This window comes from Dama dama, chromosome 2 (assembly GCF_033118175.1).
Source record: "Dama dama isolate Ldn47 chromosome 2, ASM3311817v1, whole genome shotgun sequence".
Taxonomy (NCBI): domain Eukaryota; kingdom Metazoa; phylum Chordata; class Mammalia; order Artiodactyla; family Cervidae; genus Dama; species Dama dama.
In genome coordinates, this window is record NC_083682.1 from 10,062,830 (window position 1) to 10,089,908 (window position 27,079).

The 27,079-nt window shown below is 42.3% G+C and overlaps 1 long non-coding RNA gene and 1 other non-coding gene across 3 annotated transcripts; both read left to right on the forward strand.

Annotated features, from left to right (window-relative positions):
* The first annotated feature begins 4,601 nt into the window (after positions 1–4,601).
* On the forward strand, positions 4,602–26,682 carry LOC133066120 (uncharacterized). Of its 2 annotated transcripts, XR_009695083.1 has the most exons (5): positions 4,602–4,757; positions 19,459–19,714; positions 21,275–21,410; positions 25,202–25,401; positions 25,835–26,682. It is a non-coding gene; the product is annotated as an uncharacterized LOC133066120 (long non-coding RNA). The 2 variants fall into 2 exon arrangements; XR_009695084.1 differs by lacking the exons at positions 4,602–4,757; positions 19,459–19,714; positions 21,275–21,410 and adding an exon at positions 21,913–21,980 and having other exon boundaries at positions 25,122–25,401.
* On the forward strand, positions 14,407–14,479 carry TRNAW-CCA (transfer RNA tryptophan (anticodon CCA)). Its single transcript has one exon. It is a non-coding gene; the product is annotated as a tRNA-Trp (tRNA).
* Positions 26,683–27,079: the final 397 nt, after the last annotated feature.

Here is a 27,079-nt window from a genome sequence, read left to right on the forward strand (position 1 = left end):
CTACCTCCCGCACTGGTCTTGCCTCAGTCCATCTGAGTTGAAAATCCTTATTCATTCCTGATGCCACATCGAGGACAGCCGTGTGTTTTCATGCCCTTTCCTAGCCCTTCAGTCTATGGAGATCTCCCTTCCAAGGTGCCTTTGGCTCTCCATGGTGAGCTCTCTTTTGATCTCTGCAGAACCCTGAATCCATGGACCGTTCCTCCCTGTTCTGTTTCTTGAGGGCATGGCCGGTGCACTTCTGATCTTTGTGTGACGGGAACTATGGCAGGTGCTTAATTAATCATTGTGTCAGTGTTTTTTGAGATAGATCTTGAATTGATACAAAGACTTCACTGATGATATTACCTGCTTTTACTACTAAGTCTATTTAGAAAGAGAAGCTTATTTAAACTTGACTCTCTACTAAAGGATCAAATCCAACATTAAAAGCAGGCATTAGCCTGACATCCTGGTGCTAACACTACCTTCTTTATGCTCTGGATGAGGACTTTGGAGTCAAAATAAGGAGAGGAGAGGTCAAGAGAGAAGGAAGTTGGAACCCAAGCCATCTGAGGACTGTGTCACCTCCCTGTTTCCAAGTAAGCATTATCTTGATCCAATCTAACCTGGATCCATTCACTGACTTGGAGTGGCGAGCCGGATTTGGAAGCCGAGCCAGGATCAAGTCACCTCCAGCTATTTCTCTTTGGCTCATCCACCAAAATCTTGCACTTTATACAGCTGACATTTCCAAAAACTCTGTGGTTAAGCTTTTAATCCCCATACCCATGTGATAGCTACATGGCTACTTAGATATTTACGCCATTCTCTTCTCTATTCAGTTGGTAACTGTCCCCTCACTTCAAGGCCACTTTTTTTGTTGCTAACCATTGACATCCGCAGTTGTGAACCTCTGATCCTTAGGGATATTATAAAGGGTATATGGAAGAACTTGTATGAAGTATTTCCATTGCTAGAACAGTGATTCTCTCCTGTGGCTGGTATCCATGCTCCTTCCTTCAATGCTGTGGACATTTGTCAGTGTCTAGAGATGTTTTGGGTGTCTGCAGAGGGTGGGTAGTATGCTGTTTGCATCGAGTGGGTACAGACCAGGGATGCTGCCGGACAACCTGCAATGCCTGGGGCATCTACTCAAAGAAGACTTCTTCAGTCTCAAATGTCAGAAAAGCCATGGTTGAGAAATTCAAGACTAGGGAAACATCTAAGTTGTTTGCCCTTGTGATGATGGATCAATAGGTCTAGGTAGCTACCTACTCCGGGGCTGTAAGTGCAGCCCCAGAGCAGACAGATGCTGGCAGGAGAGTGGGCATCTGTAGCCTCCAGTGCAGGGATGTTCAGCTTCATATCCATGGCTTTTCCCAGGCTTGTCCTCACTCCTGGGGGGATGGAGGGGGTGGGGTAGAGTTCCTTTCTCCTCTGTTATCCTCATCCACTTTGTCTTTCAAGATCCAACTCAGCCACCACCTCCCTAAACAAGTCTTTCTTCCCAGAGGATGCAAACTCTTAGGAGCTTTGTTCATCCTTGAATATCTAGAGGTTGCTCATTTCTATGATCAACTCTCATTCTCAGTGATATACCACCTACTTTTCTCCAGTTCTCACTCATGTCTTGTCACTTAATGATAATTAATTCCTTAAGGAAATTCAGTAATTCTTTCAGCAGAACACATCCAGGTTCTCCTAAGTTTGGTGTAGCATAGATTCCAAGTTAACCAGAGATAATTTCAAGCATCGTAACCAACTTTTGGGGTCAGACTTTGCTACAAACCATTTTTTTCAGCCCGCTTTCTTCTATCCAGGCTATTCTTTTCATTTGTCTTACACCTTCCTGTGCTTTTCAGAATTTTTGTTTAAAGTAACAATATAGGAGGATTGTTCAAAAAAGAAAATATTGAAAAACAGTTTTCACAGAATAGAGAGCCCAGGAAAAAACCCACACTCCTACGATCAATTCATCTTCAACAAAGGAGGGAAGAATATAAGATGGAGAAGAGACAATTTCTTCAGCAAGTGGTGCTGGGGAAGCTGGATAGCTGTATGTAAATTGACAAAGTTAGAGCACATCCTTACCCTATCCAGAAAAATAAACTCAAAATGGCTTAAAGGTTAAATATAGACATGACACCATGAAATTCCTAGATGAGAACACAGGCATAGCAATCTCTGACATAAATCATAGCAATGTCTTCTCAGGTCATCTCCCAAGGCAAGAGGAATAAAAGTGAAGTAAACTAATGGGGGAGCTTCTCTGGTTGCTCGGTGGTAAAGAATCTGCCTGCCGATGCAGGAGGTGCAAGTTCGGTCCCTGGGTCAGGAAGATCCCCTGGAGAAGGGAAGGGCAACCCACTTCAATATTCTTGCCTGGGAAAATCCCATGGACAGAGGAGCCTGGTGAGCTACAGTCCACGGTGTTGCAAAAGAGTTGGTCAGATGCAATTTAGGGACTCAACAATAACAAAACTAATGAGACCTAATTAAACTTAAAAGCTTTTGCACAGCAAAGGAAACCATAAACTAAATTAAAAAATAGTCTATGGATTGGGAGAAAATATTTGTGAACAGTGCATTCAACAAGGGGTTAATTTCCAAAATGTATAAACATACAACTCAATAACAACAACAACAAAAAAAGCAATCCAATAAAAAAAATAGGCAGAAGACCTAAATAGATATCTTTCCAAAGAAGACATACAGATGGCCAATAGGCAAGTGGAAAGATGCTCAATATTGCTTATTATGAAAGAAGTACAAATCAAAACTACAGTGAGCCACCCCTTCACACTGGTCAGAATGGCTATCATCAAAAAGTCTACAAATAATATATGCTGAAGAGGTTGTGGGATAAAGGGAACTCTTCCACACTGTTGGTGGGAATGTAAATTGGTGCAGCCACTACGGAAACAGTACGGAGGTTCCTTAAAAAACTAAAAATAGAGTTGCCGTATGATCCAGCGATCCCACTCCTGAGCATATATCTGAAGAAAACTCTAATTTGAAAAGTACGTGCACTTCAATGTTCATAGCAGCACTATTGACAGTAACCAAGACACGGAAGCAACCTAAATGTTCACCCACAGATAAATCAATAAAGAAGATGTGCTATATACACACAAAGGAATATTATTGAGCCGTAAGAAAGAATGATATAACGCCAATTACAGCAACATGGATGGACCAAGAGATTATCATACTATGTGAAGTAAGTCAGACAGAGAAAGACAAATATTATATGACATCACTTCTATGTGGAATCTAATGAATGATACAAATAAACTTCTTTACAAAACAGAAATGGATTCACAGATACAGAAAGCAGACTTATGGTTACCAAAGGGAAAAGGGGGTGAAGAGGTTGCGGGAGGAATGAATTAGGAGTCTAGGATTAGCAGATACAAACTATGATGCATAAAAGAGGTAAACAACAAGGTCTCACTGTATAGCACAGGGAACTGTATTCAATATCTTATAATAAACTATAATAGAAAACAATCTGAAAAAGATTAGATATAGATAGATAATTGAATCACTTTGCTGTATACCAGCAACTAACACAACATTGTAAATCAATTATACTTCAATTTAAAAAACAAAAGAGTGAATTTCCTGGTGGTACAGTGACGACTAAGCGACTGAACTGAACTGCACAGTGGTCAGGAATCGGCCTTTTCACTGATTTGGCACTGGTTCAATCCCTGGTCAGGAAACTAAGATTCTGCAAGTCACACAACAGGGCAAAAGAAAAGAAAAAGAATATTTAAAACTTAAAAAAAGAAAGAAACAGTTCCCAAGTAATAAAGCTAGACACCTTCCATTCCCATCCTCACCATGTATTCTCATTCTCATCTACCACTTTTTTCATTGTCTCCTGGTATTGACATGTTCTCAATATTTTTTCTGTTTTCTACTGGTTAATACACAAAAATCCACGTTATTTCCTGTATATATGGGATTGCATGCTTCTTTCTACAGGCTTCCCTGGTGGCTCAGTGGTAAAGCATACGCCTTCCAATGCAGAAGATATGGGTTTGGTCCCTGGGTCTGGAAGATAACACTGGAGAAAGTAATGGCAAACCGTTCCAGTATTTTTGCTTGGAAGGTCCCATGGACAGAGGAGCCTGGTAGGCTACAGTCCACGGGGTCACAAAAGGGTCAGACATGACTTAGTGACTAAAGAGCAGCATACTTCTTTCTTCATCTACTTCCTCTTTTTTGTAACACACATCCTCTAATACCTTTTGACACATAGCTCATTGGAGACAAAACTTTTGAAGATTTGCACTTCTGAAATGTCTTTATTTTCATGTTTAAATGATAGTCAATTGCATATAGAATTATATTTGTATTTAGCTTCAGATAAAGAAAGCTGAGTGCCAAAGAATTGACGTTTTTGAACTGTGGTGTTGGAGAAGACTCTTGAGAGTTCCTTGGACTGCAAGGAGATCAAACCAGCCAATCCTAAAGGAAATCAGTCCTGAATATTCATTGGAAGGACTGATGCTGAAGCTGAAACTCCAATACTTTGGCCACCTGATGTGAAGAACTGACTCGTTGGAAAAGACCCTGATGCTGGGAAAGATTGAAGACGGGAGAAAGGGATGACAGAGGATGAGATGATTGGATGGCATCACTGACTCGACGGACGTGAGTTTGAGCAACCTCTGAGAATTGGTAATGGACCGGGAGGCCTGACGTGTTGTATTCCATGGGGTCACAAAAAGCTGGACACAACTGAGCGACTGAACTGATAGCTGCAGGTCAGAGCCTTTGAATTTTTAGTTTTACTTCTGTATCTTCTAGTCTTGTGTTGATTCCATTTTTTATGTTTATTGTTAATTGGAGGGTAACTGTTTTATATGTTGTGTTAGTTTCTGCTGTACAACAGTATGAATAAGCTATCAGTATACATCTATCCCTTCCCTCTTGAGTTAATTCCATTTTTATTCTCCATCTTCGGGTATGACTTAGTGTTTCTTTCTGAAAGCAGCATCTTTCTTTAGAGTAAGTTAAAGTCACAGAAAGTCACAAAATGTGTTTGGTTGTGGGGAGTGAGAGGGTTATTCAATTTCATATTCTTCATTTATAGGAAATTTTTGATTTCCTTCTCATCGTAATCCCTCCCATTCTGAAATTCTACTAGTTGGGTTTCTTGGATTGACACTCAGGGACTGAGTTGTGGAAGTCCTTGTGTAATGTCCATGGTGGGCCTCGATCCTCCCAGTAATGATTCCAATCTGGGTTTCTCAGAGTGTTGCAAGAATTCCATGAATCCCTGTGTCCATGAAGCATCATGTGTAGACTGAATACGTAATGTGTTTCACAAAATAGGGACTAAATTAAACACATGTATTTCCTGATGTGATTAAAACACACTTATTATAAAAACATTGTTATTCATTGATAATGGTAGATAATCATTATCTTCTATTTCTCAATTAAGAGATTATACAGTATTACCCCATGTAATTTGAGAGTGTTGTCAGATGAGTAATAAGTTCTGTTACTTGAAGCATTTGGAAACATGTGCCCCTTAGTATCTTAGATTTACAGAAGTGGTCTCAGATTCCCATCCCAATTTTAGAAGGCTCACTGGTGTCAGTGAAGAGGATGTATCGCAGGAGGGGTGTCACAGATCCCAGGAGACGATTTAAGAGACTTTGTTCCAAGCCGGGAAGGATGAGGGCTGGACTGTGATGAGGGCTGTGGGGCTGGAAAGGAGGGCCTGCTCGGAAGCCCTTTCAGTGGAGGGGGCAGAACTTAGTGCCTCTGTAGATGTCAGAGGCGAGATAAGCTATAGTAAGCTGACAAAGCTCTTCAAGGATATCCACATCTTAACCCCTAAAATTTGTAACATTATCCTTCCATGGTTTAAAAAAAAAAAGACTTCACAGATGTGATAAAGTTACAGATTTTGAGATGGGGACATTTAACCTGAATTCTCAGGGGTCCTCTAAGTGCAATCCCACATGTTCTATATGAAGGAGGTAGAGGGAGATTTGACAATGTGATCCCACAGGGAAGAGATTGGAGTGATGTGGGTGCAAAACAAAGAATGCCATCAGTTATCAAAGCTGGAAGCAGCCATAACAGATTTCTACCTAGATCTTCCAGAGGGAGCACGGCCCTCCTGACACAATGATTTCAGCAGAGTGTAACAGATTTTGGGGTTCTGCCCTCCGAACTTTGAGAAAATAATCTGACTGAGTCACCATGTGTAGGACTGTGTGTTACAGCAGCCCCTGGAAACTGGTCAGAAGCCGATGGGATCTGCCAGTTTTCACTAGATGGTGGGTCCAGTAGCCGGGAGCGGGTAAGGGCAGCTAGAAGAGGAATAGTCTACAGGCAGATGGTGTTTTCAATTTTATACTTTCCTTCAGCTGTAATGGTGGAGTGCTTGAAGGGTGTTGTCCAGGTGGCAGCTGGATGCTTGCTTCTGGAGCTCTTGGGAGAATTGGAGACAGGAAGCATTAACCCAAGATGTTGGTGAGGGTAGAGATGCTGAGGATCAATGTGATTGTGCAGAGTGAGAAGGAATTAACCGATGGTTGAGCCCTGAGTATTCACTGAAAATTGAGAAGAAAATGGAGAACAAATTGCACTGGACAATTTATAGGTTTGAAACCACAGTGAAGGTAAAAGGACCAAGCAGTTTGGTTATGGTTAATATGAGGACAAAGTATGAATGATGCTGCTGGTTGGAGGTCACATGACTGGCCAGATATGTTGTGCATACTGTGTGCATGCTCAGCCGCTTCAGTCATGTCTGACTCTTTGCGACCCCATGGACTGTAACCCTCCAGGCTCCTCTGTCCATGGGATCACCAGACAAGAATACTGGAGTGGGTTGCCATGCCCTTCTCCAGGGGAGCTTCCTGACCCAGGGGTCAAACCCGCATCTCCTGCATTGCAGGTGGATTCTTTACCCATGCGCCACTGGGGAAGCCCCAGATATGATGTGGGTATCCCTCAAATCAAGACCAGTAACAGGAATGTTTAACTGCTTTTCTCTGGCGGCTCAGTGGTAAAGAATCTGCCTGCCAATGCAGGAGACGTGGGTTTGATCCCTGGGTTGGGAAGATCCTCTGGAGAAGGAAATGGTAATGCACTCCAGTATTCTTGCCTGCAAAATCCCATGGGCAGAGAAGCCTGGCGGGCTACAGTCCATGAGGTGGCAAAAGAGTCAGACTAAACAGCAACATCCCTTCACCATGGCACCATGAGTGGAAAACCTGTAGAGACAAGCAGGCTGATACATAACCAAATATTTCTTTTTGAGAGCTCTGCACCTCAGGTTTCTGTACCTAACTGGATATTGGGACTCTAAAATTTACTAGTGATGACACCCAATGGTCACTTCATGATGAAAACCACCCCTAATCAAAGCCAGAAACAATTGAATAATAACAGGACAAGTAGAGAAGTGCAGGGCAAATCATTTATTGAGCAAGACGTTGAAACCTCTACATTTTCCATGGAAGATCAGGTGATCACACGGAAGAAGGATCTAGTAAAGCTTCACACTGGTATTACAAACCACCAGTATTTTTTTCTGAAACAGAAAAAGAAATAAAGAAAGGAGAGATCATTCTTGCTGCTGGAGATGAAACATTAACACAGACTCTCATTCACAACTACATGGTCGATGAAATTTCAACCAGCCAAAGGCAAATGGGAGGGCCCAAGGCAGGAAGCCAGAGTGTATGGTCAGTGATATAGATCTGGTACCATCACAACAAACCACGCAAGTCAGGAAAAAATCCTTTCCATAGACAAGCAGATAAACCATGAGGTGGTCATCAGGGGCAGGACTTTGGTTTCCAAAGGAAGGAGAAGGATGAAGTTTGGAGGGGCAGTCCAGGCATTCTTTTCTCTGATCTCCCAGGAACGCCACATGTTCAGTCCAAAGGGACACAGGGTTACAGGATCGGGGACGGAGTGAGAGGACAGGAGGACAATCTCCTGCTGCTCTCAGCCTTACGATGAGGCCGTGACAGCACACGTGCTCCTCTTCAGGACAGTCTGGACCACCTGGCACCCAGGGAAGTGACCCCAGAAGGAGGAACATGCCCAGAGGCCCCATGCAACCTTCCCTAGGGGAGCTTGGCAGGTGGGATGTCAACATCCAGCCTGTGGCCAAGGGTTAGAAGTGAGCAGTGACAGCTGCCCCCTTCGGAGCAGCCCGCTGACCCCGCCCCTGGCATGTGCACCTGAGCAGAAACCTCTGTGCAGCAAGAAGAAAGACATTACCAGTATCTCTGAAATGATTAATTTGTTTTTGAGTGAGAATTTATTCACACATTGCTTCACTTCCATCTTGGCATCCACGGCTTCTGGAGATGGGTTGTACTTCAAAAGTGACAGCCTGTACACTGAGTCAGGAACGTATAAGAAATTGATCAGATCCACAGTAAGTGACGGACAGACAACTGCATTGGCTGGAGCAGAAGGAAAAGAGATAACAGTTGATGTAGGGAAAGTCACTTTCCCCCGTGGTTCCCTGAATTAGAACTAGACAAGAACCCCAAGGGTTTTACACTCTCATCTGGTAATTGTGCCAATGACAGGGCAGGACCCTAGGGCTGTGACTTCCTCAAGACCCCAGAGTAAATGGCTGAGCCAGAACTAGAAATCAGTTTCCCTGAGTTCAGTTTTTTCCCTTTTAAAGTACACCTACTACTTTCCAGAGCTCCCTCGCTTTGTTGAAATTCACTTTCCTTAGATTTCAAAAAAAAAAAAAAATCAAGTTTTGCCTATCAGTTGAGTGACACCATATTTTTTCTTGGCTACTGTGGAAGAGGAGATTTTAGGAACTGAGTTTTCAAGTGAATGGTAGAATCAGATCTTACCAGAGATCACAGAAGGGAGGAAGAATAAACCTGGAGAAGAGTATGTAAACTATATGCTATTTTGAGACTAAATTAAAGCATAGGTTTCAATCATTGGATGCAGATATGGCTAAAAAAAATAAATATCTAATCAGTTTGAACACATTGGAAGCTTATACACAAAGTGATGATTGACTCTTGTATTCTGTAGTGGTGTACAGAATTCCTAGAGAAGATGAGAAGCGGGAATGGGTGCTCATTCCTGACCCCACCAGGAGAGTGCTGAGGCCGGAAGTAACCACCTTTTTCTGGTCTGGATTGTCCATCCCCACCAAGTCTTGACAACCACTTGGCAGCCTGGGATGTATTCTGTCAAGGCTCTGATCTCCCCCCTGGTCAGACATCAAACTATGCAGGGAATTTGAAAGGGCAGCACAGGGAAAGAGAAGGATATTTAGAAAGTTCAATAAAAGAGAAACACTCAAAGAGACTTGCATCAGTATTGAGGGCATGAAGCAGAGCAAAAGTATGGATGAACAAATGGCTGGAATTAATTGTAGAAAAATGAGGTCTGTGATGCTAATGATCACACTAGTTCTACCACCATTAGTGGAAAGGCTCCTAGGGAACGAGTGGCATTTGTAGATATACTGAGTGCTGCTTATTCGCAGACCCCATTTGAAGATCTTATATCCAGAGATTCAGAGAACACTGACTCTTCTTGAAGTAAAAATCTCTCCCCAAAACCCTTCCAGCTGTAACATTTTTCTGAGTCTGAGTCTATTAGTTAAAAAGGCTGTCAACTCAGCTGTCACCTAAGAAATTCTAGGAACAAGAACAGTGGTAACTACTAAATATTTAGACTCTTGACGCACTTAATTCCACTTTATTGTCATAAACTACTCCTGGTGGACCTTGAAAAAAGGAATGATAAGAGGATTATCTGGAGAGACTAAACATTTTGTTAAAGGTCAAGTCACTGTGATTCACATCCAAATCTTGTCATGCTGTTTCTGAAACACAGATCACAGACGAGGAATGAGACTTCGGGTAGAAAGCTTTTAAAATTTGCCTGCAATGAGTTTTTGGTAAGAGTTCTAGAATATATTGGAAATTGATCAAATGGGGCCTGGGCTTGCGGGGGACTCACTGTCGAGTAGAGGAAGAGGTATGGATTCTGGATATGTTGCTCCCCCACTCCCCAGTTCACCCCGTGAAAATACCAAGGGAAAAGTTCTCACCAAGGCTGGTGCTGGGCAGATTAGAAAGGATACTCACCCTCGTAGCAGCAAAGGGCCAGAGTAACCAGCAAGGCAGTCACGGACAGCCTCATGGTTTATTTTGCTTTGAGTTTTCAGCCTTGGTGAATGACAAGCAGTCAGAAGCTGGACTCAAGAGCCGGGGGAGCCCAGGGCTATTTGTACCTGGAGAGCTCTGTAGGCCCTGCCCACATGGACTTACGGCAGGTGGCAAAGTCTGGCTTCCAGCCCTTCCTTCTTCACTCAGGGCTTAATGCCATCCACGGTGTCACAATGGCTTGGCCAAAGTCCCGTTCACAGGTACCATACACCTCTCCTTTGTAGTAAAAAACCAAGGTTGTAGTTTCACAAATGTGTAGTCAGTTAATGGATGCAAGGCCTCCCTGGGTGTCAGTGCTTGGCATGGAGAAGGGGATAAGCACATCTTCCTTGAATAAATGAATGAATATGGATGAACACGCCTTGAGCTCAGTTAGGTTACATCTTTACTGTCAGATTATGCCTGCTGTGCCAGATTTTTCTTTGGGCAGCTGGGGGAGAAAGGTTAGCAGCTGGTGAGAACTGTGAAAGGAATCGGTGATTTTCAGTACCCCAAGAGAAAAAAGTGTGAAGACGAAGAACCTCCCCCTACTACTAATTTTTTTGTACTCTGCTTCAAAAAGTACCACAAGAGATTTCATATCAAATCAAGCTCTAATTTGATGAAAAGGATCTCCGTTTGACTTTTCCTTGTCAAATAGGAGAGTCGCACCTTCTGAGTCACAGGGTCCCAGCAGTGGAGAAGCCCACAAAGACTCATCCGCTCCCTAGTCATGGGCAGAGGCCTTGTGGAAACAGGGAGAGACTTGGACAGTTCTCAGCAAAGGCATTGGGAAGTCAGGCTGCTTGTGTAAGGGCACATATTTGAGTGCTACTCAAGAATATATGGAATTTGGGGACTAGAGAGAAGCCCATATGCTGCAGTGAAGACCCAGGACAGCCAAAATATATATATTTTAAAAAGAATATATAGAATTATGACATGAAGGAATGCTTGCAGGGGGGATTGCAGGGCAGAGCATAAAAGAGGACAAAATAGCATAAACTGCGTGACTTACTGGGGGGACATCAGTTACCCAGGTTACCCCGAAACCTACACATGGTGGAATAGGGAAGGTTTTTGACTGGAGAGACAGGACTAACCAAGTCAGGAGTGTTTCCATTGCCTTCTGTGACAATGGTGGCAGAATGGATGGGTGAGATGTAATACATGTAGTTTTTTTTGCCCCATGTTTTCATGCTGGGTTTCAGATCTCAGGTCAAAGTCTCATGGGTTTTTCCTACCCATGATGATGGATACTATAAAAAAAAAAAAAAAGAAGGGAGGCAAAGAAGGAAGGCAGGAAGAAAGGGAGGGAGGAAGGAAGGAAAAGAAAACATAGTGTCAGAAAAGATGTGGAGAAATAGGAACACAGTTGCATTTTTGGTGGGAATGTAAAATGGTGCAGTCACTAAAGAAAATAATGTAGAGGTCCCTCAAAAATTAAAAAGAAATATGATCAATCAATTCACCTCTGAGTATATATGCAAATGAATCGAAAGCAGGGAGCACATACTTGCTTCCCCATGCTTACAGCAGCATTATTTGCTATTGCCAAGAAGTAGCTTCAACCCAGCAGTTGAAAGTTGAATTAATCATCTATAAACAGTTGTCTATAAACAGTTGAATGAACCATCACAAAGTAGTCGATCCATAGAATGGAATATTACTCGTATTCAGACTTATGAAGTAGGGAAACTGTGTCACATGCTACCTAGGGATGAAACTTGAGGACAGATAGTACACTAAGTGGAATAAGGCAGCCACAAAAGGCAAGGACTATATGACTCCATTTATATAAGGTATCTATAATAGTTAAATTTATGAAAAGCGGAGAGCAGAACGGTGGTTGGGGGAGGAAGAATATAACGTCCAATAAAATTTGAGTCCTTAGGGCTTCCCTGGTGGTCCAGTAGTAAAGAACCCACCTGCCAATGCAGGAGACATGGGTTCAGTCCCTGATTTGGGAAGATCCCACATGCCTCGGAGCAACTAAGCCCTGTGCCATAACTATTGAGTCTGTGCTCTGGAGCCCAGGAGCCACAACTACCGAGCCCATGTGTTATAGCTATGGAAGCCCATTCTCTCTAGAGCCCATTCTCTGCAACAAGAGAAGCCCCTGCAGTGAGAATCCCACCAACTGCAACTAGAAAGTAGTTCCCACTTGCTGCAACTAGAAAAAAGCCCATGCAACAACAGAGATCTAGCACAGTCAAGAATAAATAAAATTATTTTTAAAAACAAAAAATTTGAACCATAAACATCACAATGAGCTGATTATAACCAGGAACATACCATTGCTGTCTTCCATAGAGTTTCTTTGGGTGGCAAAACCTTCTGTGGCTAAAAGTATTAGCGGTCATAAAAAGAGTGGCAATGTTTTTTGGTTAGACAACGTGCAAATATAATTTATCATGTTTGATCATTGTTGCAAATCTGTAAGCTATTACACTTCCCATTCTTACAGATGAATCACATAACTTGGAGACAGTAATAAACTTGCTTAGACTCACAGTTTGGAAGCCAAGAGGTCTAGTTCAGGCATTGTTGGTGTGTGGATAGTAAAGTAACAGAGTGGTACTTCAGTAGGGGAGTCTGGTGATGGTGATCTGTCAGAAAACATATCAAAATATACGTAAATGAAAATTTGCAAAACTTCCAGGATAAGATCATGAAACTTTACTAACAGATATAAAAAATATGTTAAGGAAAAAACAACAACTTCAGAGGATCACATTTTATGTCTGAAGGAAATATTAGAACATTTGAAGAAGTCAACTATTTCTCAAATAATTCTACAAATTCAATCCAGCCCATGGCAGAATCCTAACTAGTCTAAAACTAACAGTTTTACACTGTTTTGAATTATGAAGTGCTGTTTAGATCTTTTGAAATTAGAATATATTCATTTACTGAATAGCGGGAGGAGCTCAACTTTCATGCCCAGCTCTGGCACTTTCTACTTGTAGGGACACCAGCAAGGTCCTCACCCTCATAGCCTCAATTTTCCCATCTGTAAAATAGGTGTGACATAATACTGCCTACCTCATAAGATTTGTCTTAGGGTACATGCATTAATCCAGGGAAAATGGATAGCACAGTGTCTGGCAGTAAATATCAGGCATTAAACTTATGTAACAAAAGGAAAAACTATAAATATTAAGTCAAACAAAATAAATCACCACATTCCCCTAAGTCCAATATCAAGGTGAGCCTACTTGACTCTGCCAGTGAGGAATATTTATTCATCCGAAATGCTAACAAAGTGTGCTTCTGAATTTGGCTCTGGTTCCACTGAGATTTTTCTCAGTTAAGGTGAGATCACTTGATTTATTGTTTTATGGTCATGTCCAAGTGACAGTTCTTGTGGTTTAAATATCCTTAATACTAACTCTTGGAACTAAAGGTATAGGAAGGTGGTATGTGGGGATAGATATTATTTATTCCAAGACACACAGAGACTTTAGGCTCATGTAGCCAGCAGGATGTTCTTGTCAATTTTGGCTCATGCCCCTGTCCTTTTGGCTGAGGTTGAAATCCCAGGGATCTTCTAAGGATTAAGCCTCTAGGCAGATTAATACCTACACAGGTGATGGGAACATTTAGGACTTCACTTCTGGATCAGGACACTCACAGACACATTTACACTAGTGAATTGTATGATTAGAATCTGTACAGTTCATCCATCAGATCTTACACAGAACTGACCCTGCAACAATCTCTAGACTCCAAAAAAATAATTTAGAGTATTATTAATATTTTGCCTTAATAATAAATTAATATAGTATATAAAATATGGTATAATTTAGAGCAATACTAATATTATTTTAGAGTAATATTAATATTTAAATTAAAATTTTTTTCCATAGAAAGTGATTTCTGATTACTTGCTTTGAATAAAATCAAAGGAGGACCTAATTTAGTCATGGTTGATAAATCGTTAAGAATAATCCTGACTGACGATTCATTATGTTGTTTTTAGTCAATTCCCCAGAGGAATTCAAAGAATCAGGTATGATGTCATTACCATACACTCATTCCTGTCACATCTACAAACTCACGTGACAAATATTTTTAGAATTCATATCTGTAAAAATGAGACACCTGAATGAAAGTGCTCCATTTTAGCAGTAAGTGGCATTATCCATGCATATATAAAGTAAGAAAGGTCTCATTTAGCTTATTGAGATATATTTATCAATTATATTTTACATCATATATTTAAAAAGTATCAACAGGGACTTCCCTGGTGGTCCAGTGGTTAAGACTCCATGCTCCCAATGCAGGGGGCCTAGGTTCGATCCCTGGTCAGGGAACTAGATCCCACTTGCTGCAACTAAAGGTCCCACATGTTGCAGCTAGGATCTGGAACAGTCAAGTAATTAAAGAAATATATATTTTTTAAAAGTATCAACAATTGAAATAACTGTCTGGTCTTCGCCAAAGCTGTAAATATCTCTGCTGGCCCCCAAATCACCAGTGCACCTTGTCTTACAAACGCCTCGAAGACCTTTTATTCCATCTCTCCTTCCCTCGCTTTTCTGCGTTGTGGAGCCTATGAGATTTATGCCCTGACGTTCCTCAGGGAAACGGGTGAGTGATGCAGCCACTCCCGACTACTCCCGCAGACCACGTGCCCGCCCCCCTCCTACACCTGGAGCCGCTCAGAGTTCGGGCCACGGCTGTGAGCTGCAGACAGACGCACGTGACATGGGACAGGACCTCCTTGGGCATCAGAAATTGTTTCCGTCACCCGTTTGCCACCTGTTGCCGTAAAGCAGTGGTCGCAAATGTCTGAACTTCTTTTCGGTGTTGTACATGCGGAAAAGAAGGGAAAAGTAGAGATACTTGGTTTGTTCTGGAATTTTCTGTAGCAGTTTCTCTTTGGGTGCATTACCCTACTTGTATATTTTCTAATGCTGGAGATCCAGTTCAGATGCCTTTTCGGCCACAGCCTAGCGTTTGGGGACCCTTCATCCAGCTGCATATTGACTTCATACATCATCTCCCATCTGCAGATAACCCGACAACCCAGTGATATCACGTACTCTCCCTGGGTGGCCTGACCCTTCTTTCCCCGTGAAGGCAGAAGTATGTTCATATTTTGCCTCAATAATACCATTTTAAACTTTTTATTTGACACCAACTTCAAACTTATAGAAAAGGTGCAATGATATTTCCATTAGAATACCTGTACTCCTTCACCCAGATCCACCCTTTGCTGATGTGTTACTTCGTTCATTTGAGTATAGAGTCTCTTTGAGGGAATTATGCTCCAAAAAAAGACTAAGACCAAAGGTCTTGTCTTAGGAGACACCTTTTCCAACCGATGTGCAAAGTCTTACAAATCAGCTTATAACCACATGGGTGCATGCTCAGCTGCTTCAGTCATGTCCAGTTCTTTGCCACTCTATGGATTATAGCCCAGCAGGCTCCTCTGCCCATGGGATTCTCCAGGCAAGAATACTAGAGTGGGTTGCCATGCCCTCCTCCAGGAACTCTTCCCAACTCAGGGGTTGAACCCACGTCTCCTGCATTGTAGGTGGATTCCTCACCGTTGAGCCACCACAGAAGCCCTTATAACCACTAGCCCATCTCAATCCCAGAACTCTGGCAAGATTATCCGTGAATCTAGTGGCAAATCAAGGACTAACTAAATTACAAGGAATAACCCTAAAGTGGTCGAAAGCCCTCTCATTGACACAAGAGATATCCAGGTTGCATTCCAATGAGCTCTGGGACATTGCACCTATGGAACTGTCATAGGGCCATGAGATTTCCAAGGGTCTAATCCAGTGAATTTCTTCCACCATTCGAAGACATTTGAGTGTCAAGGACTCTCCTTCCCTCCTAAGCTCCTTTGCTGCAGGACTCAAGCCTGCCAGACCAAGGAGAGGCTCCGTTCAAATATGTCTGTTCTTCTAGGGAATGGATGTCACCTGAAGCAATTCCAGAGGCAAGCTGCCTTGCAGGAATGGAGCCAGGTGCTAACAACTCTTCCCGCCCCTTCCGCAGTCGGTAAGGTGAGCTGGTGTGTCCTTGAGGTACATGCCCCTCATTGTAGGTCAGCCCCACAGGTGCAGGAGAACCCTGGGGAGAGCAAGTCACAACTCCACCGCAAATCCCACCCAAACAGGGGAGTTCAAGTCATCTGCAAACATGGGTGCCACTTACGATGATGAAAATAGCAAATTTTCACCATCTTTCCCCTTGAGAAGAAAGGAGTACTGCTATGGCCTTCATGACAGGTTGCATGTAGTTGGTTTTTTTTTGTTTGTTTTTAATGAATTTTGGAAGACACACATGGAGGAGGAGGCCAAATAACCTCAGGACCATGGAACTGATGAGCCCACGGTCACTGTAGGATCCCCGAGACTATTTGCTTTGCTTAACATTGTACTTTGCTCACCATAAAGACCTTCCTTTGTGAACAGTATTGGTAACAGAGTGGGCAGTAAGTCTTTTGCTCTTTGTGGATTCGGTCCTCATTAACCCCCATTGCCACCTAGTATTTATGTCTTCAGAGCCTTAGCATCTTCCTCCCCAAATCCCTTTCATTGTAGATTTGCTGCTTTGGGAGTTTAAAGCTTAATACGTAAGATCTTTGACCACCTGATGCGAAGAACTGACTCATCGGAAAAGACCCCGATGCTGGGAGAGATTGAAGGCAGGAGGAGAAGGGGACGACAGAGGATGAGATAGTTGGATGGCATCTCCGACTCGACGGACGTGAGTTTGAGCAAGCTCCGGGAGATGGTGAAGGACAGGGAAGCCTGGAGTGCTGCGTCCATGGGGTCACAAAGAGTAGGACATGACGGAGCGACTGAACTGAACTGACATAAGATCTTACAGGAGTTTTTCTGATCCTGGCATTACTTAGCACGCAGGTTTTGACCAATAAAGCTTTCTCCGTATCTTCACCAACATTTATCATTTGCTTTTTTTGATGATAGCCATTCCGACAGGTGTGAGGTGACGTCTCGTTATTGGTTTTGCTTTACATTTCCCTGATAATTAGCAATGTGGAGCATCTTTTCATGTGCCTGTTGGCCATCTGCCTTTCCTCTTTAGAATAACGTCTATTCAATTCTTCTGCCTATTTAAAAATTTTTTTACTTTATATTGTTGTTGTTTTAGTCACTAAGTCATGTAGGACTCTTTTACGACCCCAGGAACTATAGCTCACAAGGCTCCTCTGTCCATGGGATTTCCCAGGCAAGAATACTGGAGTGGGTTGCTGTTTCTCCAGGGGATCTTCCTGACCCAGGGATTTAACCTGAGTCTCCCGCATTGCAGGCAGATTCTGTATCACTGAGCCCCCAGGAGTATAGTTAATTTACAATGTTAGCTTCAGGTATACCGCAAAGTGATTCAGTTATACATACACATATATCCATTCTTTTTCAGATTCTTTTCTCATCTAGGTTATCACAGAATGTTGAGTAGAAGAATTCCCTGTACTATACAGTAGGTCCTTGCCGGTTATCTATCTTTTATATTGTGCTGTATATATGTTCATCCCAAGCTCCTGATTTATCCCTTTCTCCAACTTTTCCCTTTTGGTAACCATAAGTTTGCTTTCAGTATCTGTAAGTCCGTTTTCAGTTAAAACTTTTTTATATAGTAAAAGGTAGAAGTCTCCTTTTCTTTCTTCCAGATGGTTTTCAGCAACATGTGACCAAAAGATTAATAATCTTTAAACTACTGAAATATAACATCGTTTATGCTATATGTTAAGCTTCCTAGGTGTATGGGTCTTCCTTGCTGGCTCAGTGATAAAGAATCTGTCTGCAACACAGGAGACCAATGTTCTATCCCTGGGCTGGGAAGATCCCCTGGAGAAGGGAATGGCAACCCACTCCAGTGTCTTGCTTGGAAAATCCCATGGACAGAGGAGTCTGGCAGCTGTAGCCCAGAAAAAAAAGAGCTGGATGTGAATTAGTGACTAAACAACAACTAGGTGTATGGATCCATTTTTGAGTTATTTTTTTTTTCATTTTTGAGTTATTTTGTTTCACAGCATAGATGTCATTTCTGTGCCAACACTAACCTGGATCGAGGTGAACATTTTAGTAAGTTTTAAAATCTGACACAGCAAGTGACCATTCAGTGTTTTTCCCAGTCTTGGTTATTTTCAGGCATGTATTCTTCCATATGAATTAAAAAATAATTTTTATCTGGTACCTGATAAAACTCCAATGGGATTCAGGTTTCAAGCGCTTTACATTTGCATGATAGTTTTGGAAAGATGATCATTTTTATATTTTGGTTTCCAAAGATACATATGTACCTCACTTGCTGGATTTGTTCTTAGGGAGTTTATGATTTTGTTACTTTTGTAAATGGGATATCTTTTTCCTGTATAATTCTCAAGGGTATGTCATACATCTTATAAAAGCTGTCATATTTTTCTATTGAGCATGCATCCAGCCACTTGTAGCACTGCTCATCTCTTTACTTTAATATTTCTAGTAGTACTCTGTATGTCTTTTGTCTCCTGATAAAAGAATCATGTTGTCTGCAAATAAATATTTTTTATCTCATCTTTGGTATGTTGTCTTAGTTTCAGGTATAAAGCAAAGTGATTCTGTTATCCATATCCATGTGTCTATTGTTTTTCCAGTCCTTTTCCCATTTAGTATTGAGCATTGATCAGAGTAGTGAGCAGAGTTCCCTATCTATACAGTAGGTCTTTGTTGGTTGTCTGCTTTAAATACAGCAATGTGTATGTGTCAATCCCAAACTCCCAATCTATCCCTTCCCCCTGCCCTTCCTCCCTGGTAACCATAAATTCATTCTCTAAGTCTGTGAGTCTGTTTCTCTTTTGTAAATAAATTCATTTGTATCATTTTTTTTTTTTTTGATTCTGCACATAAGCAGATGGTTTTGAAATGGATGCCTTGGCAATCAAAGCTTAATGTCAAGCACTTACACTATACCACTAATTAAGCCACTCCAACACTCCACTTCTATTTCTTTCTGTATTCTTGTTGCCTTTTAATATACCACATAGTCTACTTCAGCTAGGAGATCTGGGCAGCACAGACTTATCTGCAGTACAGCTGCTGGGCACAGGATGGGTTTTCAACCTCTTTTTCTCATTTTCGTGTGACACTTAGAATTTACAAATCAGTGTTGACCACTAAAGGACATATCAGTAATTTTTGTTTTACCCTGATTTTAATGGAAGTGTCTTTAGCACTCATTATTTTAAAGTCATGTTCGCTGTTGACTTTGAAAACTGATTACATTGGTTCTAAAATTTTCTTACCTTCTTACTTTGTTTGCTGTTCAGTCGCCAAGTCGTGTCCAACTCTTCGTGACCCCAAGGACTGCAGCACGCCAGGTTTCCCTGTCCATCACCATCTCCTGGAGTTTGCCCAATCTCATGTCCATTGCATTGGTGATGCCATCCAACCATCTCATCCTCCGTCGCCCTCTTCTCCTTCTGCCTTCAATCTTTCCCAGCATCAAGGTCTTTTCCAGTGAGTTGGCTCTTTGCATCAGGTGGCCAAAGGATTGGAACTTCAGCTTCAGCATCAGAATTTCCAGTGAGTATTCAGGGTTGATTTCCTTTAGGATTGACTGGTTTGATCTCCTTGCTGTCCCAAGGACTCGAGAGTCTTCTCCAGCACCACAGCTGGAAAGCATCAATTCTTTGGTGCTCTGTCTTCTTTATGGTCCAGCTCTCACAACCGTACATGACTACTGGAAAGACCATATATATATAGCCTTGGTTATACGGACCTTTGTCAGCAAAGTAATGTCTTTTCTTTTAACACAGTGTCTAGGTTTGTCATAGCTTTCCTGCCAAGAAGCAATTGTCTTTTAATTTCATGGCTGCAGTCACCATCCACAATGATTTTGGAGCCCAAGAAGAGAAAATTTGTCATTGCTTACACATTTTCCCCTTCTATTTGCCATGAAGTGATGGGGCCAAATGCCACGATCTGAGTTTTTTTTTGCAATGTTTAGTTTTAAGCCGTCTTTTCCACTCTCCTCCTTCACCTTCACCTTCATCAAGAGGTTCTTTAGTTCCTCTTCTTACTTATAGTTTTACTAAGAAAGGTCACCAGAATTTATCCATAACTTTAATCTGTTCATGTAATTATGAGGTTTTCTCTCTTCACTTGTTAATTCAAATTTTTGATGTTATTTCTGGAATCCCCTATATATGTTTAACCTTTTGAGCCAGGACTCCTCTCTGGCCTTCATTTCATTGGCATACAGAGGAAAAAAATTACTATATACATACATATATTTACATATTACAGCAATTCCAGGCATGGTTGAGAGGACTCTAAATCTCTTTCAGGGGATCTGAGAGGACAAAGCTATTTTAAATGTAATGCAGGGACTTCCCTGTGGTCCAGTGATTAAGAATCTGCCTTGCAATGCAGGGGATGTGGGTTTGACCCCTGGTGAGGGAACTAATATCCCACTAATATGTCTTTGGGAACTAATGGGAACTAGTGGGAACTAATATCCCACTAATATCAGGCAATGAAGACCTGATGTAGCCAAATAAATAAATATAAAAAATAATACAGTAATGTTATTGGCTCTTATCAGTCTCATTCTCTAGCAAGTGTACTGTGGAATTCTCCAGAGTCTACATGATGGGTGATACACGTGATGTTGCAATAGAGTAAAGACTGAAGCAAATATGTGAATTCAACTGCCTTCTATTGAGTCAGACACTAAAGAAACGTGGGAAAGTGTAAACAATTCTATTCTCATTGAGAAAGTCATTCGGGTAAAGGCTAAAGAAGTAAGAAAAACCGAAGAGAGAGTAAAACAGGATTTAAGAATTGCTGCATATTGCATATTCTTACACGTTAAAAATGCAACTAAAAATGATTTTTTAAAATATTATTCAGTTGTTGGACTGTGTGTTTTTGGAAAATACACTGCTCAGAGAAAGGACCAAGCGGGCAATTTATTTGACTAGGTGGCATTAGTTTTTTCTGTGCCTCCGATCTCCTTCCTTGACCTCCAAAACACATACATATCCCCATCTTTTTACTTATATTTTTAAAATCTCAGTAGTTTAAAAAATAATGGATTTAAAAAATATTATTATTACATCTCATTCCTCTGTGATTGGCCAGGACAGGGGAGATGCTACAAGATGAGTTGATGTCCTGAGGGCGGGGCCCTGAGTATTCCCACAGTGGAGTGCCCATCTGCGGAGAACTTGTAAATGATCATAGAGTGGAACTGAAGGTCAACTGCCTTATATTCCCGGTGAGTTAGCTTTTCTAATGAATATCACTGATTACATACTCCTCCCCGATGGACAGTCTAAATAATTAGTATGATCACCTGGAGCAGATTGCTCCCAGGGGCCCGTCCAGGACACGTCCTGACAGCGTGGGGATCATTCAGGGATCCAGGCTTCTTCCATTGAGTGACTCCAGCATCTCTAAGGGCCTTAGGGCTCTCCCAAATCTCTGCATCCAGTGGCAGACATTCTGAAAAAGTCAAAACAACGGAGACATTAAAAACCTCAGTGGTTGCCGGCCGCTGGGAGAGGATGGATGAAGAGGAAAGCGTAGATGGCGGTGAAACTTCTATAGTGTCATGGCAGGTGATTGTTGTTTAGTCGCTCAGTCGTGTCCCACTCTTTTGCAACCCCATGGGCAGTATGTAGCCTGCCAGGCTCCTCTGTCCATGGGATTTCCCAGGCAAGAATTCTGGAGTGAGTTGTCATTTCCTTCTCCAGGGGATCTGCCCCACCCAGGGATGAAACTCGTGTCCCCTGCATTGACAGATGGAGTCTTTAACCCTGAGCCACCAGGGAAGTCCCAAATAATGGTAGGTACTTGTCATTATACGTTGGACAAAATGCATAAAATGTACAACACCAAGAGGGAACCCTAGTGTAAACTATGGACTTTGGGTGATGATGATGTGTCCCTGTAGTAACAATTAGATGGCCCACTCTGGTTGATGCTGATCGTGGGGGAGGTTGTCCATGCCTATGAGGAGGAGGTATAAGGGAATACTCAGGACTTCCCTTGTAGCTTAGTCGGTAAACAATCTTCCTGCAATGTAGGAGACCAGGGTTCAATCCCTGAGTCGGGAAGATTCCCTGGGGAAGGAAATGGCAATCCGCTCTAGTATTCTTGCCTGGAGAATCCCATGGACAGAGGAGTCTGGAAGTCTACAGTCCATGGGGTCGCAAGAGTTGGACACAACTTAGTGACTAAACCACCAACACCTGTACTTTTAGCTCAACTTTGCTGTGAACCCAAAACCATGGCAAAAATAAAGTATATATAAATAAGGGGAGAAAAGAGGAAATCATGTTACTACAAACATTCTCTTCAAACAAGGGGAAAAACACATATTTAAGAAAATGCCAATGAACTAGACACTATTTACAGACAGCTGATCAATGACCAGGTAAATCCGAGAATCCACTGTGGGGCAGGGGAAGCTATTAGAACTGATAAGAATTCACGAAGTTAGCTGAATATATGGACAGCATACAAAAATTGATTCCTTTTCTATAAATCAACCATTACCATTATAGAACATCATGGAAAATATGATAATTAGCAAAAGAAACAATAGTAGCAGCATAAATATCGATATACACCTACCAGAGCTATGCACACATTTAAGTACAAAGATCATGAAACTTTTCTCACTGATATAAATGGTATCTGAATCACAGAGGCACACACTTTGTTCCGAAAGGAAATTTTGAAAAATTAAAAGGTATCAACTATTTTCAAATGATTCTTAAAAAATACTGTTTGGATCTCTCAAAGTTCGAACATACTCACTTACTGAGCTGAGGGGAGGGTCCTGACTTTGGCCGCAGGCTACCTGGGTTCAGGGTTCAAGTTCCAGCTCTGACATTTTCTACTAGTGGGAACACCAGCAAGGTGCTCACCCTCCCAGCCTCCATTTGCACATCTGTCCCAGGTGGCTCAGGTGATAAAGAATCTGCCTGCAATTCAGGAGACACAGGTTTGACCCCTGGGTTGGGAAGATTCCCCTGGAGGAGGAAATGGAAACCCACTCTAATATTTTTGCCTGGAGAATCCCACGGACAGAAGTGCCTGGTGGGCTACAGTCCATGGGGTCACAAAGAGTCGGACACAACTGAGGGACTGAGTACACAAAATAAGGTGACACAATATAATATAATCTGTCTTAGGGGAAGTGAATTAATACAGGGAAGTATATCCAGCACAGTGTCTGGCAGTAAATATCAGTTATTACAAAACAAAAGGGTAAATATGTTAAGTACTAAGATAAAGTGAGTCACCTTATTCCCAAAATCGAATATCAAACTGAGTCTACCTGACTCTGCCAATAAGGAATGTTTATTTAGCTTAAATGTGAACAAAGAGTGCTTCAAAATTTGACTCTGGTGCCATGGGTATTTCTCCCGGTTAAGATGAGATGGCTTGTTTTCTTGTTTTATGGCCACATCTAAGTGACTGTTGTTGTGATTTTAAAGTCCTAAACATTGAGTTTTGTAGCTAAAGGTACAGGAGGTGGTGGATGGGGACTGCTTTACCTACCCCAAGTCGCACAAGGTCTCTGGATTCCTGTTCTCAGCGGTGCACTCTGGCCACACTTGTCCCTTCTGCTTGAGGTTGAAACCCCAGGGCTCCTCTATGGATTCGGTCTTCCAACTGATCAACACATATCAAGAGGATCAAAACTCTTGAGAGGTCACTTCTAGATCGTAACATCCACACATTCTTCTACCATACAGACATGTGTGGTCACACTGACTCGTGTCCTTTCACAGTCACTGTTGCTCCATTTTACCAAAGACAGAGGACATACGGTCATCCATCAGAATCTTTGTACAGGCCATTGACTCAGATGTACAAATCTCCAGACTTCTCACACACACACACACACACACAGCAATTCATTTTGTGGTATAGACATTTTTTTCTATAGAGGGGGGTGGTTTCTAAATCCTTGCTCTTCAGAAAATCAAAGGAGGACCCAATTTAGCCTGGATGATAAATCATTAAGAATAAATGTGAGAGAATTCCCTGGTGGTCCAGTGGTTAAGAATCCACCTGCCAATTAAGGAGACATGGGTTCTATCCCTGGTCCGGGATCTATGATTCCCACATGCTCAGGGCAACTAAGCCAGTGAACCGCAAGTACTGAAGCCCACCCACCCTAGAGCCTGTGCTCCAAGACAAGAAAAGCCACCACAATGAGAAGCCTGTGTGCCACAACTAGAGAGTATCACCTGGGGCTGGGGCAACTAGAGAAAGCCCACGAGCTACAACAGAGATCCAGTGAAGCCATTAATTAAAAAAGAATAAATTAAAATATTTGAGTGATATATTACAATGACATATTTAACCTATAGCTCAAAGAAATTAAAAAAAAATGACGTCACTACCACAATTTTATTCTTTTCACATCTGCACATTCACGTGACACACATTTTCAGAGTTTAGATCTAAAAAAAAGTGAAAAACATGAATAAAATTGCCTCATTTAGCAATAATTGATATTATCTGTGGATCCGACAGATCATGCTCATGCTCACGTGTGTCTGACACTTACCAACCCCATGGACTCTAGCCCACCAAACTCCTTTGTCTATGTGATTTCCCAGGCAAGAATACTGGAGCGGGTTGCCATTTCCTCCTCCAGGGGATCCTCTGATCCAGGGATTGAACTCACATCTCCTGTGTCTCCTGCATGGCAGGTAGATTCTTTGGCTGCTGAGCCATCAGGGAAGCCCTTATTATCCATGGATATACAAAATCAAAGAAGGTTCTCTCTCTGCTCATTGAGAGGCACTTGATAATAACATTTTATGTCATATATTTAAGAAGTATCAAAAATATATATGCTGGGTCTTTATCCCAAGTTATAAACTTCTCTGCTGGTACACCAAAATGTTTTACCCTGTAAACTCCTCAAAGCTGTTTTTCACTTCTTCCCTTGTCATTGTGCAAGGTTGTGCCTACAAGGTTTACGCCCTGAGGTTCATCAAGGAGACGCGTGTGCTGAGGTATCCCTACCTACTACTCCCACAGGCCACCTGCCAGCCACTCTCCTACACCTAGCGCATCTCAGACTTCTTGCTACAAGCTGTGAGCTGCAGAGGGAGGCCCAGGATACGGAAAAGGCCACTGGGCATCAGAGATGTCTTCCTTCACCTTATTCACCAACTCTTACCTTGAAGTGTGGTCCTCTCATGCATCTCTTTTCTGTGTCCTTATGTAAGTAGAAGAAGGTAGGTAAATATCAGAAATGCCTGGTTTGCTCCTGAATTCCTCAAACAGTTTCTCATTGTATGCACTGTGCTCATTGTGAGCTTCAAAATGCTGAGAATCCGGTCCAGGTACCAGTGGGACACAACCCAGAGCCTGGGGACTCTTCTTCTGCTTGTAAATTCACCTCATACACCGTCACCCATCAGTGGGGTACTCTCATGACCCAGCTCTATCAGGCACTCTCCCTCGACAGTATAAGGCCTCCTCTTTCGAGAAGGCCTAAGTTGTTTTCATCCCAATACATTTTGCCTCTAGAATAAAAAATTTAACTTCATGTTTGGAAATAATTCCAAGTTTACAGAAATGTTGCAATGATGAATATGCTATTAACAGAAGAGCATCTGCATACCTTTACCAGGATCCTCTTATTGTTGACATGTTACTCTATTTTAGTTTCAGTTAGTTGCTCAGTCGTGTCCGACTCTTTGCGACCCCATGGACTGCAGCACACCAGGCCTCCCTGTCCATCACCAACTCCTGGAGTTTACTCAAACTCATGTCCATCGAGTCACTGATGCCATCCAACCATCTCATCCTCTGTCGTCCCCTTCTCCTCCTGCCTTCAATCTTTCCCAGCATCAGGGTCTTTTCAAATGAGTCAGCTCTTCCCATCAGGTGGCCAATGTATTGGAGTTTCAGTTTCAGCATCAGTCCCTCCAATGAACACCCAGGACTGATGTCCTTTAGGATGGACTGGTTGGATCTCTTTGCAGTCCAAGGGATTCTCAAGAGTCTTCTCCAACACCACAGTTCAAAAGCATCAGTTCTTTGGGGTTCAGCTTTCTTTATCTAGAACTAATGACAGAGGAAACAGACAGAACAAGCTCCATCTTGAAAGCAGGGCTCCATCTTGGGCCAGGCCGTGGACTTTGAGCTATATGCCCAGTATCTATGGAAACGACATACCAACTGGAAAACCAGACCAATCCCGCCCGCCCCCCACCATGGAAGAGCCCCAGGGCTTGTACCTAGACTCTCTATCCGCCTAAAAGAATACCCTAATTATCTGTGTGACTGAACAGAATCAGAAATTCTATTATGCCTATTGGGGTATGACCACAGGCCTATTGATAATTGTCCACTGTTAACTACCTAGGCTTAAGGCATACGAATCACTGGTTTAAGGCATATGAATCTCGGGTTAACTTTGACTGTATCTGTCTTTTCCTTTGTTCAGACTAGTTTCAGAGAATTTGGGGAGGTGGGTTTGGGCACATACACTTAGGGTATACACAAACTGGTCGGGGTCCTTGGCTAAGATGAGACTGCCTTGGGCCCGCCGGTACAATAAACTGCGCTCCACTATCTACAGTGTCCTTCTGAGTGAGTTTGTTTCCTGGAATATGTGGCTACAACATTTGGCGCGTTGGCTGGGAAACTCCTCACTTTGAGGAGACAAGTCCTATTTGGGACTACTCCGAGGTCTTGTGGCTCAAATTTTCTAGAAGCAGGAAGGCGCTTCCCCCTTCTGGAAGGATTCTGTTTCTCAATGCCCGGACTTTTCACATTAGCAGGTAGTGGACGGCAGCAGGGGGACTGAGTGCTCAGGTGAGGAGGAACCCACCTGGTAGGGTGGAAGAGGGGGCCTGATCACCCCCCTGGGAGGAATTAGAAGGGGCACAGACCCACAGGAGCCTG